This window comes from Tribolium castaneum, chromosome 1, assembly GCF_031307605.1.
Source record: "Tribolium castaneum strain GA2 chromosome 1, icTriCast1.1, whole genome shotgun sequence".
Lineage (NCBI taxonomy): Eukaryota > Metazoa > Arthropoda > Insecta > Coleoptera > Tenebrionidae > Tribolium > Tribolium castaneum.
In genome coordinates this window covers 15,818,629-15,833,415 of record NC_087394.1, presented here as the reverse complement: position 1 = coordinate 15,833,415, position 14,787 = coordinate 15,818,629, and the positions used below count along the sequence as shown (strand labels likewise).

The window sequence follows — 14,787 nt, the reverse complement described above, 5'->3', positions numbered from 1 at the left end:
ACATTATCAGAGCTCTTGAAAAAAAAAATGAAAAAACACGTTTTGTTTTGATTCCGGCAAAGTCTGAAACAAAGTACAAAAAGGCATTGATTGAATGATTAAAGAAAATACTTTGTTGGAGGGAATTAAAGATTCATAGCTAATTTCTTTCTACAACGTGTCTCACCTGAGACTTTCGAGCTTAATAACTCAGTTATTTGTAAACGGATTGTTATGAAATTTAGAATGCACAGAGGTGGTTTTTCAAATTACCATTGGATCATTAAACGCCGAAAAATAGGTGGCCACACAAAAAAATTTAATCGCTCGGCTGATCCAAGGAAAAAATTAGATTTTGTTGTTAGAAACTTGATCGAAGTTTTGAGCAATGGAGTGTTATACTAAAAAATGAAAATTTTTATACGGATAGCCAACAACAAAATAGACGACCCATATTTTTTTATTTTAACGAATGCTCTACCGTTTTTGAGAAAAATAATTGGAAAGGTGAAAATTCCTGGCCTGACGTCAGCAATGTTCCTTTTTGAATCAGCCAGTCACAGAACTTGAGATAGAAAACTGGGCCAACAAAGATGGCTTGAAAGACGTACGTTTTTTCTTAATTTCTGTCTCTGTTGTTTTACATACGACTTCAGATGTCCTGCAGAAGCAGTCATTTTACCAAAACACAAACTCCTGCAAAATATTAGCACACAACACAGTCACAATCGACAACGCACGATTTTAACATTTGTATTTGACGTTTACCAACCCAAACGTAGGTCGTAGCGTTAATTGTATGCAGCGAAAGACTGACGAATCATTAGTCAAGCCATTGCTTACGTCACAGCGCAAATTTTCTATTATTACTAAAAAAGTACCGATTTAAAAAAACTCAGACCGATATTACTAGACATCATTTTGTGTCTACTTACACAATCTGCAATTTCCAAAAACTTTTACTTTCTAGTATAACACTCCATTCAGTTAATGAAGCATTGCTAAGCATTATTTTGTGGACGTCTAAAAATACTGTCAAAAGTGCGCTGTTAGAAAAGTGAAATTGTATTAATTTGGTGAAATTACTTTAAAAACGAACAACAGTGGCAGGAATTTCTATGGTGTTGAAAAAGGAAACAAAATTCGCCTATGGAAAGTGTCGTTGGACTTCTTGTGAAATGTTATTCAAATAAAACCTTCATAATATTTATGAAATGTCTCTTGCGTGACATGTTTGTGCGAGTAGGATTAACCAAAAATCAGTGGTAGTGCTCATTTGTTTCATAGATCTACGCTTTTGCATTTGTACCCACGTGTAACAGTTTTTTTCTTTTTTCATGCAAAACAAACATCTTTCAAAGTTGATTTTTTTTCTTACAACATTTTATGTTGACTATGATTTTTTTAAAATAAGTCTTAAATGATATAAATTTTGAAAAGGCAGGTATAAATTACCTTTTTACGACTTTAGTTGTTGCATTAATTGAATTTTAATCTTTGGCTTCTAAAATATTTACATTTTAAATTTCATAAAAATCCGTTGACAATTATCTAAGGTATCAGGCTGGAATGTCTTAGGTGAGACACCCTGTATAATTTTTATCGGAATTGACTATCTTTGTGGTTGCCGTAAGTAAGGGTCTGATTTCAAGTTTGGTCGCAAAGTTGCGTGGGCCGCAGTTGCATAACATTGCTAGATTTGCGTCGTTGCTATAACAATACCGACGCACCGACTTGCGTCGGTCGTAAATTAACTTGAAATCAGCCCCTTATGGACAGATTTCAAGCTAATAGTAGTATAGAACAAAACAAAGAAAATAGATAAAAAATATACAATTGAAAACAGCAAACAAAAATGTCGGTGGTTACTTAAAAAAAAAATGACGATAAAACTCAAAAACCATTGACGTTATAAATGTCACTATGGTGTAAAATGTAGCATTAAAAAAGTAACCTAATCAGGATTTGTTGGAAAAATTACCCTTAAAAAAATATAATATTTGTGTGTTCCTAGTGGCTTAGTCTGTATTGGTAATTTTTTCGCTTTATTACATGCCTAAATTGTACAGTTTAAAATAAAATTAAGAACTATACAGTGTGTATCAAAAATACGTGTCTTAATTGTAACAGATAACAAAGCTCAAGAAATAAAACGTCTTTTCTATTTGTAATTTTTCAATTAAAAAATTCGCAAATTTAATTAAAATTTAGAAAAAGATAACATACTGAAACGTGTACCTGCCTACGGGCACAAAAATAAAAGTGCCGAACTATTTTCGTTGTGATAGAATCGGACAATTTAAAGCAACAATGAAAATTGTATTAAACATGACTGTCTCGTTTGCACAAAAGAAAGGAGGAATACAGTGAAAATTATAAATAATAATTTTGCAAAAAGTTATATAAAAAAGTTGTTGCATTTGATGAGCACACGTATTTCTGATACTACTGTATATAATCCAGTATTATTTTTTACTAAAAAATAAAATTAACAATTTTTGGAAAAAAAAACATTACATGCAATACTTAAACATTGCACCTACCAGATTCTCTACTTATGATTTATCTAGCTTGTGGCTCTGACCCCGTTCCAGCTCAAGTTGCGTTAGTTTGGTTATCAGAATCATATCTTTTTTTCACTTTGTTTTACAGAAAAACTGTATCTTTGGTCATTGTAGCAGCACCTGATACAAGTTTTTAGCTAGTCATTTTACACAACATGCAACAGGCACAGTTCTACGACTGCTTCACCAACACTCTTAAAAGAACTGAAAAAAATTAGTAAGTACGAGCTGATTTTGTTTGCAACTCAAGTGGTTTCTGATGGCAAACGTAAGCTTATTGGTGAATAAGACATTTCCACTTCATAAAAAACACATAATACTGCCAATCCTGTTAAAAAAGCAAAAACACGAAAATACAGGTGCCTCAAAACTGGTGAATTTGGAGTGGTAAAGAATCACTTCACTAGTCTAAATATAGAAACAAAATAGATTCAGGTCTTCGGGTGCTCTTTGAACTGCGTTTTTTCAAATGCGAGATAAAAATAAATAAAACTTTTTTTTGAGAAATCATTTTACATTATTCTCCACAATCATCTTTACCATAAATAAATAAGAGTGATCTTCAAGTGATTCTCTAAAATGCTCTGAACTCGGAATTCGCCAATTTTGAGACACCTGTATAAAAAATGTAAAATAAATGTTAATGTAGTTTTGTGACAGACAAAATTCAATTGAAAGTTAAATTTTTCTAAACACTTCGCAACAAGCCAATGGGTTGTACTTTAAATAAATATTCGTATTTTTTGAGACAGAATGTAAGCACCGGCAACATCTTATTTTAGTGTTTTTCAGTGTTTTCATAATATTTTCTTACTTTTTTCGAATCGTGGTTAGAGTGGCATCCTTGTCTTCTTGTCCTTTTCAATCTCTCTTCAATCAATTAAATCTACACAGAGAACCGTAGGTTTTAAAACCAAGCCGGAAAATGTGTTCTACTTAGTGTAAACTTAGTTAAGAAAAGAGAGAAATTTCAGTACTATCACCTAGGACAAAGTTGTTCTTTAAGTTGCCAATGGCTTTAAAAAAGTAGGGTAAAGTGAAACATTAATATTTCTTGTTAGTTCAAAAATCTATTTTACAAATATTGATAGTACAGATCCAATAACCAAAATAACAGGATTTTTGTCAACGAAAAAGAAAAAACGTCACAAATGTCAAAAAATCTGATAATATTTTAGTAAAACTCAAATTAACTTATTTAATTTAAAATATTATTGTTTTTCATATTTCGTTGATCTTTATGCATGTAGTACAAATTATGTATCTTACAAATCCAGTATAACAGAATATTTAACACAACTTAATCTAAGTTATATGAATTTGTCATTTGATTTTTAGTCCAACCAAATTTCCAAAAATCAGACAATTCATATTCCCCGGTCTTTTTTGAAGCTCAATGTTTCTATTTACTAAAACTAAACTAATAATGTAATAAATATGTTTGATGTAAATTTACATCTCCCAAAATAATAAATCATCGAACCGAAATACGAAAATTGTTAAATGATTGTAATCAGTTTCAACCTATAAAATAACAAAAACGTAAATAGTGGAGTTAAAATTTTGAAAAATTAATGAAAGGTTTCCGTATTTCGTTAACAATTATCCACACACTAATATACACAACAAACAAAGTTACAATAAAATGTAATGTAAAGTTTAGTCACTTACTTATTGTCAACGATTTTTAGACCAAATACGATTTCCAAAAATCTGACAATTTGACGTTTTTTCTTTTAAGACCGGGGGCAATTATTTTTAAAATCACAGAAAATAAAGCGTTCACAAAAACATGTTCATTGGCACAATAATCAGTCTTATATTACTAATAGAAGAAAATCAGACAGACTTATTATTTGAAATTTGGAAAACACTGACAATTTATTGTGAATTGTACATTGAATGCAAAATCAAAAACAATATCGATAATGTTTTCCCAATTTCATTACACCTTCCACTTGTTTAAACAATTTGCATCGTTACTCCAACTGTAGCGAGACAAAAGCAGATTTTACAAACCAAAGAAAAAATGTTTTGTTTTAAATGATTTTCCAATTTAGTAAAAATGTGCGGCAAAAATTATCAAGTGTTAGCAAAAGCTGCCTTACATTTTAAACTGTAAAAGCTATTATTCGTATTTTTTCATAGTCGTTTCTGCATTTTTGTTTCATTCTTTTTATTCTGTTTTTTTTGTTATTTTTTTGTGCTTCTTTGTTTTGTACTTTTTTCTTGACTTTTTTTTCAAACGACTAAAAATTTTACACAGGTGATTACAAGCAGATTTACTGATATATTGCTGTGGGGGTAAAACAACCGAACTTACAACAATAAATCTGCTTCACATTCGTGTCTTAAAACTATCTTTTTAAATTTTTAATTGACTATGATCTCAATGTGAACAGAAAGTAAGGACAAATTTGTGCAAACATCAACGAACTTTTAAACAAAATAAAGTTAATATAAAATTGATTACTCATTAAAATCATAGACAATATGTAAGCCATTAAAACTAATACCGGGAACAATTATTTTTAATTTACAGAAAATAAAGCGTTTAAGTTATGCTCACAAGTTCAAGGATCGATATTACATTACCTGTCGAAGACAGTTAATTAACTTATTGTTTGAAATTTGGAAAACAGAACGCCAGTTTACTATGAATTAATTTTAATAAACCTAATCAAAAAACGTAACAAAACCAAAAGTTTTCCCAATTTCATTACATTTTTTAATTACTTATACAATATGCGTCGGTTGAATTTTTACTTAGATTCGAATAAAGCAAAGGCAGCTTTTACAAACGACGGAAAAATGATCTAAATGATTTTCAGTTAAAAAAAACTACGAAAAAAATTATAAAATATTTGTAAAAGCTGTCTTACATTTTTTAACTCTAGCATCCTTAATTTGAATTATTTCGACATTTTTTGTTCTATTTTATTAATTTTTTTGTTTTATTTTAATTAATTTATTTTTTTATTGTTTTTATTTTATTTATGGTATATCTTGTTGCTTTTTGTCATTTTTTCGTAAATATTTTTTTTGTTTTTTCCCTTTTTTTGTTTGTTTTTTCTTTTTTTGTTTGTTTTTTCTTTTTTTTTGTCTTGTTTTTTTTTCAAACTGTTAAAAATTCTGCACAACTGGTTATAAACAGATTTACTGATGTATTGCTGTGGTGGTAAAAAACAACATATTACAACAATAAATCTGCTTCACATTCTTGTCTACTTAAAACTAACATTTCTTTTTAGAATTGACTATGTGAATAGAAAATTATAACAAATTTACAAATAGCTATTTTTGGACAAAATACTAATAGTATCTCATTAAAAACATAGATAACATCATTGGGTAGGTACATATTTGGTAATTTCAATACATCATTATAAAATTTGATAAATTTGAAGTTATCCCTAAAAACAAAAATATTACTAATAACTAAAAATTAATATTTTAATAATAATACCTACCTCGAAGATCGTTGTAATTTCCAAGAAGTTGAGCTGTTTCCTTGCAAACATAAGCAGTAATGAAAAATGATCTAAAATTATTGAGTTAAGAAAAATAATACTGATCCTGATAAAAATACTAACTCGATACGTCTGCTGGTTTGATCACAACATTACTGACAATATCGTCAATACCCGAATAACCAAGCTGGAAGTTCCAAATGTAGGGAAATGAAGTTATTCTATTTGAGACAAGTTTTGAATTAAATCTAGTGATCAAGTCACAATTTTTGGAAGTCCTTGTTGTTAACTTGTTGTAAAAGTACTGTCTTTCTTCCAATAACTTCGATACAGATCCTTTTATTTCTGTGAAGAAACAAGAGCTAAGCCAATACAAAGAAAGATGTAATTATTACCTTAAAGAAATTGTAGAATAATCAAGAAAATATTTGTTGGCGAGTAGATTATCAGCAAAAAAATCCTCACTGATTCAAGCGCAAGATCCTAAGCGATAGTAAAATTTTTTCTTGTAGATTTTGTATCTCAGAGGTTCATGTAAGGTGTTATTCGATTTTCTTGCTTCTATATTCTATATATCGTTGTAAACTTCTATCATCATCACCAACCAGAACAGTACGGGTAGATTGTCCTACAAATAGTTAGATTTTATAAGTATCTCTTCAACAAATGTCCGAATATTATTTCAAATTAGGCAAAAGAACAAAATAAAAGTTTTTCTTTTATTTATATTTTTTACTAATAGACGACTTCTCAACCGTTCATAAATACACATACCTCCAGTTTTTTTTCCAATGAACATTATACTTGACCGGAAATTCCATTGTGGCAGAAAGTTCACTTCTACTACTTTTATTATCTTTGGGAAGTAGATTATCTATCAACTCTACATTGCGACAGGTGGTCTTTTTGGCAAATAAAGCGTTTAAAAGACAAATCTTTTGGTTGTAGTTGTAAAAAAGCCGTCGCAAATATTTATCAGCGGTCCACTGTAAAAAATTACAAATACGAATCTATTAATATAATACAGATCACTAATTCAAAGTAACATTTCAACAGATATCGTCCTTGTTCAAACAGAAGTCATTAAGAAACCCTTTTGAGATTTTATGATCCCACAATGTTTGGATTGTGATTTTATTATCGTACACAATATGAATATAAGTTATTATTTGAACTGTGCACTCAAAAACAGTTTAACGAAACTTTAAAATGTTTAAATTTTATTTTTCTTAAGTTTCAAAATTGGACTTAACAATTCTGCTTGAACGCACGCGATCATTACAGCAATAAGGCCATTGAAAAAGAATGTAAAGACTCACCTCATCAAATGCACAGAAAAAGTCCATCTCATAGTTGGAGGATAAAAGGACAACAGGGAAGGTTAGTAGCCACCTATTATAAACTCTTGTTCTTGGACCAATAACGTTAATACTATGTAATAAGGAAACCCGTGATATAAAAAACTTAGCAATGTACTGTATAGAACTACAGAAAAAGCTCCATGTTTTGGAAGTATTAATTACTAACTGGGATGATATAGTTCTGTGCACAAAAGATTTTGAAGTAAGTAGTTTTACGAATTTAAATTTGAATAATCACCTAGCTTACAAAAAAATTATACTAGTATTCAAGTAAAACGAACAAATATCAAACTTAAAAATGAATAATGAAAACTGAAAATTTGTGAAACTTTATAACGTTTATAATCACACTGAAATGAACTGAACTAACAGTCATCTAGAAATATCTTCTGGAGCAATATATATTTGATTGAACGCATCAGATCATTTGTTGAAATATGGGATTTCAGATGATAAGACGATTCGTCCCTGAGGCAATGCCTCGAATTCATGACGATTTTGTTTGTAGTTCAAATTTAAGTGGGGCACGTCCTTAAGGATGAATTAGCCCCTTCCCCCCCTTCCTACTTCAGTCACAGCTTGAGCAAAAAGAACATTCATAAAATTCCTGGAAGTTCTTTTAGAACAACAAACTATTCTGGGTCTATAATAGTTTGACTAATTTTTTTCACTGTTTTAATGTACGTGTCTGAAGTCATTCAAGACGATAATTTTTTTAAGACCTTTGTTGCTACAAAATTTTTCTGAATTCGATGGAAGGCGACGGAATGGCCAAATATTAAAATGTGAACACACTTGGAGGTTTCACCGATACACGAAATGGAATACAAAAGCTCTTAAAGACAATACGTGAAAAGTTGTATAATTTTTGTTAACCATGTCTCAAAATACAAAGTAATTAATTAAATTGCGCAGACAGATTTGTTTAACCAGAACAAATAACAATGTTGCTTTTGCACAAATTAAAATAAAAAAACTTGTTAAAAGTTAAAATCTTGATCTTTTGGTGACGATTTAATAATTCAAATTTGAGATGGTGTAGAAAAATTTTAATGTTGTGTTACTAGAAAATAAAATGAACGCAATGAAAAGGCATCACTGTACAGAAAAACGGATGGATCAATTGGCAGTATTTGCTGAAAATTATAAAAAAAATGCACAGACTTGAATCCAAGAGATGCATAAGAAAAATTTCAAAAAAAAGACGCTGCAATAACAAACAACAAAACCTGGTACTTGCCTCATTTTAACAAACTTCGAATTGGTTTCTATGCCTCATTCAATGTCTCCTATATAACTAGCTATTTTACAGCCAGCCCTGATTTATAAAATTCTCTGTATGTAATTTCGCTCGGAATTAAGAAAAACCGTTAACATGAAAAGGAAGATTTTTGCAAATTTAAGTTAGACAAGAAGACAGAAGAGCTCAACACATCCTATAAAGAGGTATGTGGATATTGAAAACAAAACCTAACATCTATGAAATCACTGTAGTATTTTTTGGCTCTGTAAGCGGTCTGTGTACGGCACAAGACGCCAAGAATTAAAATAAAAAAAATTGAGACACAATTTTCTGAAGTTACAAAAGCTATAATAAATCAGTCAACATGTAAGAAGAAGCAAAACAGATGGTGAAAGATGTAATTTACATTTATACGCAAGGTGGTGTGGATTATCTGCAACTTTATTGCAAATAACAGAAAAGAATTCGAAGATGTTTACCAAAATTTAAGAGCAGAAACTTGACAAGCTTAGGAACAGCCTGTTAATTAAACGTAACTGAAAGGATTTTAGAGGCTTTTACGAAACAAAATTTCACAAAACTGACAAAAACATTCTAGAAAAGAAAAAAGTATCGGCGAGAAGAAAAATGGCAAATCTGACTAATTATAAATGACTTAAAGAAAATGTATAGTTTTTGGATTCCAAGACAATATTTTTCATTGAACATAAAAGAATGCTACACATTTTGATGCGATTCCCAAATCGTGCTGCATTGGGTTCGTTCAGACCACAAGGTATCCTCTGACGTGAAATCTAATTCCAAACCAATTTGTAATCTCTCTAGTTTTGAAGGAATTAATAGAAAAGAAATTAGTCCATTTGATCAAAAATGGAATTTTACCGACTGGTGCAAAATTTCAGAAACACAGAAGTTATTCCAAAGAATAAAAAAAGTTGCGCTACAAAAGAACAATTGTAAAAAGTTTTGCACAAACAAGATGAAGCAGGGTGAAGCGTAAAAAAGAAAAAATCTATCTTTTTTCAACACGAAGTCGAATACACGGTACTTATTTTCGACAAAAAAAGGCCCAGAAAGACTAAAAATAGTACAAACCTTTAACAGCGTTTTTCGAATAACGTAGTACCATTCCTGTGATGTATGCTAAGAGGTTACGAAGATAAACAATTTTTTTTATCCAACAATTATAGTCCATGATACATTTAAACACTATCGTAGAAACCAGCAGAAGTAGTGGAAAAATGATGGTTTTATCCAAATTTTGAACATGAAAATTCATAGTTTTTGTACTCAGTTAACCCTATTAATCTATGAATAACTAAAAAGTAAAATCTAATCAATGAACTAGGTTCCATATTCAGTAACATAATCAATTAAAAAAAATAGACCACAATGATGCCGAACAATGTGACAGTCATTCAAAATCCTTTCCACAACAAAGAACGAGTTAAAACATTATTAAAACAACAAACGACTGATCAATTAAAAATTTTAACAAATTTATCGAAGCAATTGCACATAATGAATTAGTTTTGAAGTTCCAAATATAACAAATCCTGATAAAAACTCTACTGATCTAACAACATTAACATTCAAGAATCACAAAAACTCGTTCTTTTCCAGAGTGGCATCACCCCAGAGTAGGACCTACTAAAGTTTCATCAATTTAATGAAAATCCATCTCTACCCCCTCTCACAATTGCTACTTCACTGAATCAAATAGAGTAAGGATAATGTTGTTAATGATAATGTTGTTAATGGTGATAATGATAGTGATGTAAATAATGTAATAATGTAAATAAAGATAATGATGCTAATGTTAATGATGATCATGTTAACTGTAAATGATATTGTTATACATGTGTATGTTGTATTGTACATAATAAAGTTTAGTCTTTAGCTGACTCTCGTGTAGCACAGACGTGCCTCGATCCTCACCCCACTCTCCAGCATAACATGGCGCAGTCAGAAACTCGTAACAGTTACAAATAGAGGAAAAAAAATCAAGAAATAAGATAATCAAAAAATGGAGCCCAGCAAGTTATCACCGCTTCAATTAACCGGCAATCATTCTGAAAACTGGAAAAGGTGGATACAAAAATTTGAAATTTATTCCACAGCCACCGAATTGAAAAAAAAAGAAGAAAAAGTCCAATGTGCACAACTTCTTTATTCGTTGGGTGAAGAATGTATAGAAATATATAACTCATTTGAATTTACTGAAGAAGAAAGGGACAAATTCGCAATTTTAAAACAGAAGTTTGAAGATTACTTCGTTCCGAAGAAGAACTTAACGTATTGCAGATACAAATTCTTCTCAGCGAGGCAAGGCAATGAAACAATCGAACAATTTGTAACTGACTTGAAAAATAAAGCAAAGGAATGTGAACTAGGAAATTTACAAGATGACTTAATCAAGACAATGCTCATTACTGGAATAAGGGATGAATCAGTAAGGGAAAAATTACTGGAAAAGGACGGGACATCGTTAACGTTGGACAAAGCCGTCGAATGCTGCATACAAACCGAAGCTGCCAGGAAACAATTAAATGAAATGAAAGGTGAAACAGGAGAAAATCGAAGTCAAAATTATCGGAATTTGGATTTAGAAGTCATCCAGCACCGCAATGGACGCAACGGTCAAAATGCTTCCACGAAATCAGCGTCGTGCTCATCGAAACAAGGTCATTCCAGGAACTATACAGGAAACGGTCGAGACGTGATATACAAACAAAAAACTGTGCAGTCGGGTAAGGTAATAAATAATTGTTCGCGTTGTGGTCGTAGTCACAATATTAATGCATGTCCAGCTTATGGAAAAATTTGCTCCTTTTGTAAAAATAAAAATCATTTTGCAAACATGTGTAAATTAAATAAGGACAGAAATAAAAAGAAAATTCAACAAATTAATAAATATGAAGAAGATGATGATACACAATACTTTTTTGTTGAAACAATAAATTGTAAAAACAATTGTTCCAATAATTCTAATGTAATCAACTTAAAAATTAACAACAAATTCATTAAATGTAAAATTGATAGTGGTGCAGAAGCAAATATTATTTCACTAAATACATTAAAACATCTTAATTTTAAGTTAAACAGGATTGAAAACACCAAGGATGTATTAGTAACTTATACCAAGGAAAAATTATCGATTTTGGGAAAATGTAAATTATGTTTGGAATTTCGCAAACAAAAATTTCAGGTTGACTTTTATGTAGAACAAACAAATAGTAATAAAACTATAATAGGTTTTAGCACAGCTATTGCAACTGGTATCTTACAACTTAATAAAGAAATTGATAATATCAATGTAAATCAACAAGATGAAAACAGTAAGTACAAAAACTTAGTCTCTAAATATGACACTGCTTTCAAAGGTATCGGTAAAATAAATAAACCTTATCATTTTGATTTAATTGAAAATGCAAAACCTGTTATTTGTCCTATCAGAAATGTACCATTTGCTTTAAGAGATAAATTTAAAACATGTCTAGAAGAACTAGAGCAAGCTCAAATAATTAAAAAAGTTGAAGGTTCTTCTGAATGGGTAAACTCGTATGTATTAGTCAAAAAACAAGATGGTTCCTTAAGAGTGTGCTTAGATCCTCAAAATTTAAATAAAGTAATAAAAAATCATAAATATAAAATTCCAAATATTGACGAAATTACAAATAAATTAAATGGGTCAAAAATTTATTCCACTTTAGATGCTGCTAGTGGGTTTTGGAATATTCCGTTAGACGAAACGTCCAGTAAGTTATGTACGTTTGGAACGCCATATGGAAGATACAGATTTTTACGCATGCCTATGGGTATCAAAGTAGCGAGTGAGGTTTTTCAAGAATATTTTAGTGAAATATTCAATATTCCAGGTGTAGAGGTATATGTAGACGATATTTTAATTTATGCAAAAAATAAAACTGAACATGACAAAATTCTTGAACAAGTATTTCAGATTGCAAAAGAAAAAAATATTAAATTTAATTTAAGGAAATGCAGATTTGGTCTTAATGAAATAAAGTATTTAGGTCATAAATTTAGTGCTGCAGGTATTTCAGTTGATGAAGAAAAAATTGACGCAATAAAAAATATGCCTTCACCTACTTGCAAAAAAGACATTGAGCGATTTTTAGGCCTAGTTACATATGTAGGTAAATTTATAAATAACTTGTCAGAAAAAACTTATCATTTAAGAAAATTACTGAAACAAGACGTTTGTTTTGAATGGGAACAAGAACAACAAGAAGCTTTTAATAATTTAAAATCAATTATAGTAAGTAAACCTTGTTTACAATTTTTTGATCCTAAAAAAGAAATCACTATCTCAGTGGATGCTTCTCAGAATGGCTTAGGAGCTGTTCTTTTGCAAGATAACAAACCTTGTGCGTTCGCTTCAAGAGCAATGACTGAAACGCAAAAAAGATATGCCCAAATTGAGAAAGAGCTTTTAGCTATTCACTTTGGAGTAAATAAGTTTTATCAATATATTTTCGGTAGAGAATTTAATGTTGAAACAGACCATAAACCGCTAATATCTATATTTAAAAAATCCCTAAATGACTGTCCAGCAAGATTACAACGAATGAGATTGTCTCTTCAAAAATTTGACTTAAGCTTAAAATACAAACCGGGCAAAGACCTGATAGTAGCAGATACTTTGTCGAGGGCTACTTTACCTCAAAAATATGAAGATAATTTAAATTTAGAATTACAAATTTGTATTGTAGAACAAAATTTGGTCATAAATGATGAAAATTTAAACAGATTAATAATTGAAAGCAAACGAGACGAAGATTTCCAAAAAATTAGACACTATTTAAATAACGGTTGGCCTTTATCAATTAATAAAGTTCCTTCTGAAATTAAACCATACTACAAGGAAAGAGCAGAAATCACTCAAGGTAACAATGAATTGATTTATAAAGGACGAAAAGTAATCATACCCAAATCACTACGTCCTAAAATTTTAAACGACTTACATGTAGGACATTTAGGTATCAAAAAATGCATACAAAAAGCGAGATTTTGTATTTATTGGCCAGGAATAACAACTAATATTGAAAATTATATATCCAAATGCGAAATGTGCAATAAGTATTCAAATTCTAATAAAAATGAACCAATGTTACCTCATAAAATTATAAAACAACCATGGCAAAAATTAGGAATGGATTTATTTGAAATATATGGACAAACATATTTAATCGTGGTTGATTACTATTCCAAGTATCCTGAAGTTATCAACCTAAACAAAAATTTAACTTCTAAAAATATCATACATAAATTAAAATCAATATTTTCACGTCATGGAATACCCAAAATTGTAATGGCAGATAGTGGAACACAATTAATAAGTAATGAAATAAAAAAATTTGCTAAAGAATGGAATTTTACTTTAATAGCTGCTTCTCCTAAAAATCAAAGGTCGAATGGCCAGAGTGAACGAACTATACAAACTGTTAAAAACATAATTAAAAAAACAACTGAAATGGGAGAAGACATGTATTTAGCTCTTTTAGCTCTTCGCAATACACCTATTTACGACATTTATACTCCATCACAATTACTAATGTCTAGATATTTACGTGATCAACTACCCATCAGCAATCACAATTTAAAACCAAAAATTATTAACACTAAAATATTTCATAAAAAGATTGACAATAAACAAAAAATAAGTAAAATTAATTTTGATAAAAGGGGAGTAAAACAGTTTCCACAATTTTACAATAATGAAGTTGTAAGGTATCAGGAAGTACCAAAAAGCTGTTGGAAACTAGGTAGAATTGTAGAGCGACTTAGGGATCGTACTTATAGGATTCAAAAGGACAATGGAAGATGCATTATTAGAAATCGCAGGTACATTAAGAAAACTAGAGAAAACACAGACGATTTCATGCATTCTCTTGAGTCCAATAATGATTGTATGTATACTCTTTCTTCGACTTTTGTTTATAATATAGATTTAGATGGAAGTGATAAAAGCAATAGTGAACCTTGTGTGGTTGACAACCAAGAAATAAACAGTGAAGTACCAAATCAAAGTGAATTAGTGCCTGTCGAGATTCAAAGTGAAAATAACAAAACCAGTGAACTCACACAAGGGGAGGAAAGTGCTAGTAATAAGAGTTTAGAAGATAAGTTAGCAGTAAGTAGCGTTAATA

At 30.1% G+C, this 14,787-nt stretch overlaps 1 long non-coding RNA gene across 1 annotated transcript; it reads right to left on the bottom strand.

Moving 5' to 3' along the window:
* Positions 1-3,624: 3,624 nt before the first annotated feature.
* On the bottom strand, positions 3,625-14,542 carry LOC103314948 (uncharacterized). Its single transcript, XR_511777.3, has 6 exons — positions 7,333-14,542; positions 6,788-6,999; positions 6,409-6,641; positions 6,137-6,358; positions 6,014-6,084; positions 3,625-5,956 (listed from the first exon to the last, which is right to left on the bottom strand). It is a non-coding gene; the product is annotated as an uncharacterized LOC103314948 (long non-coding RNA).
* Between the last annotated feature and the right edge of the window lie 245 nt (positions 14,543-14,787).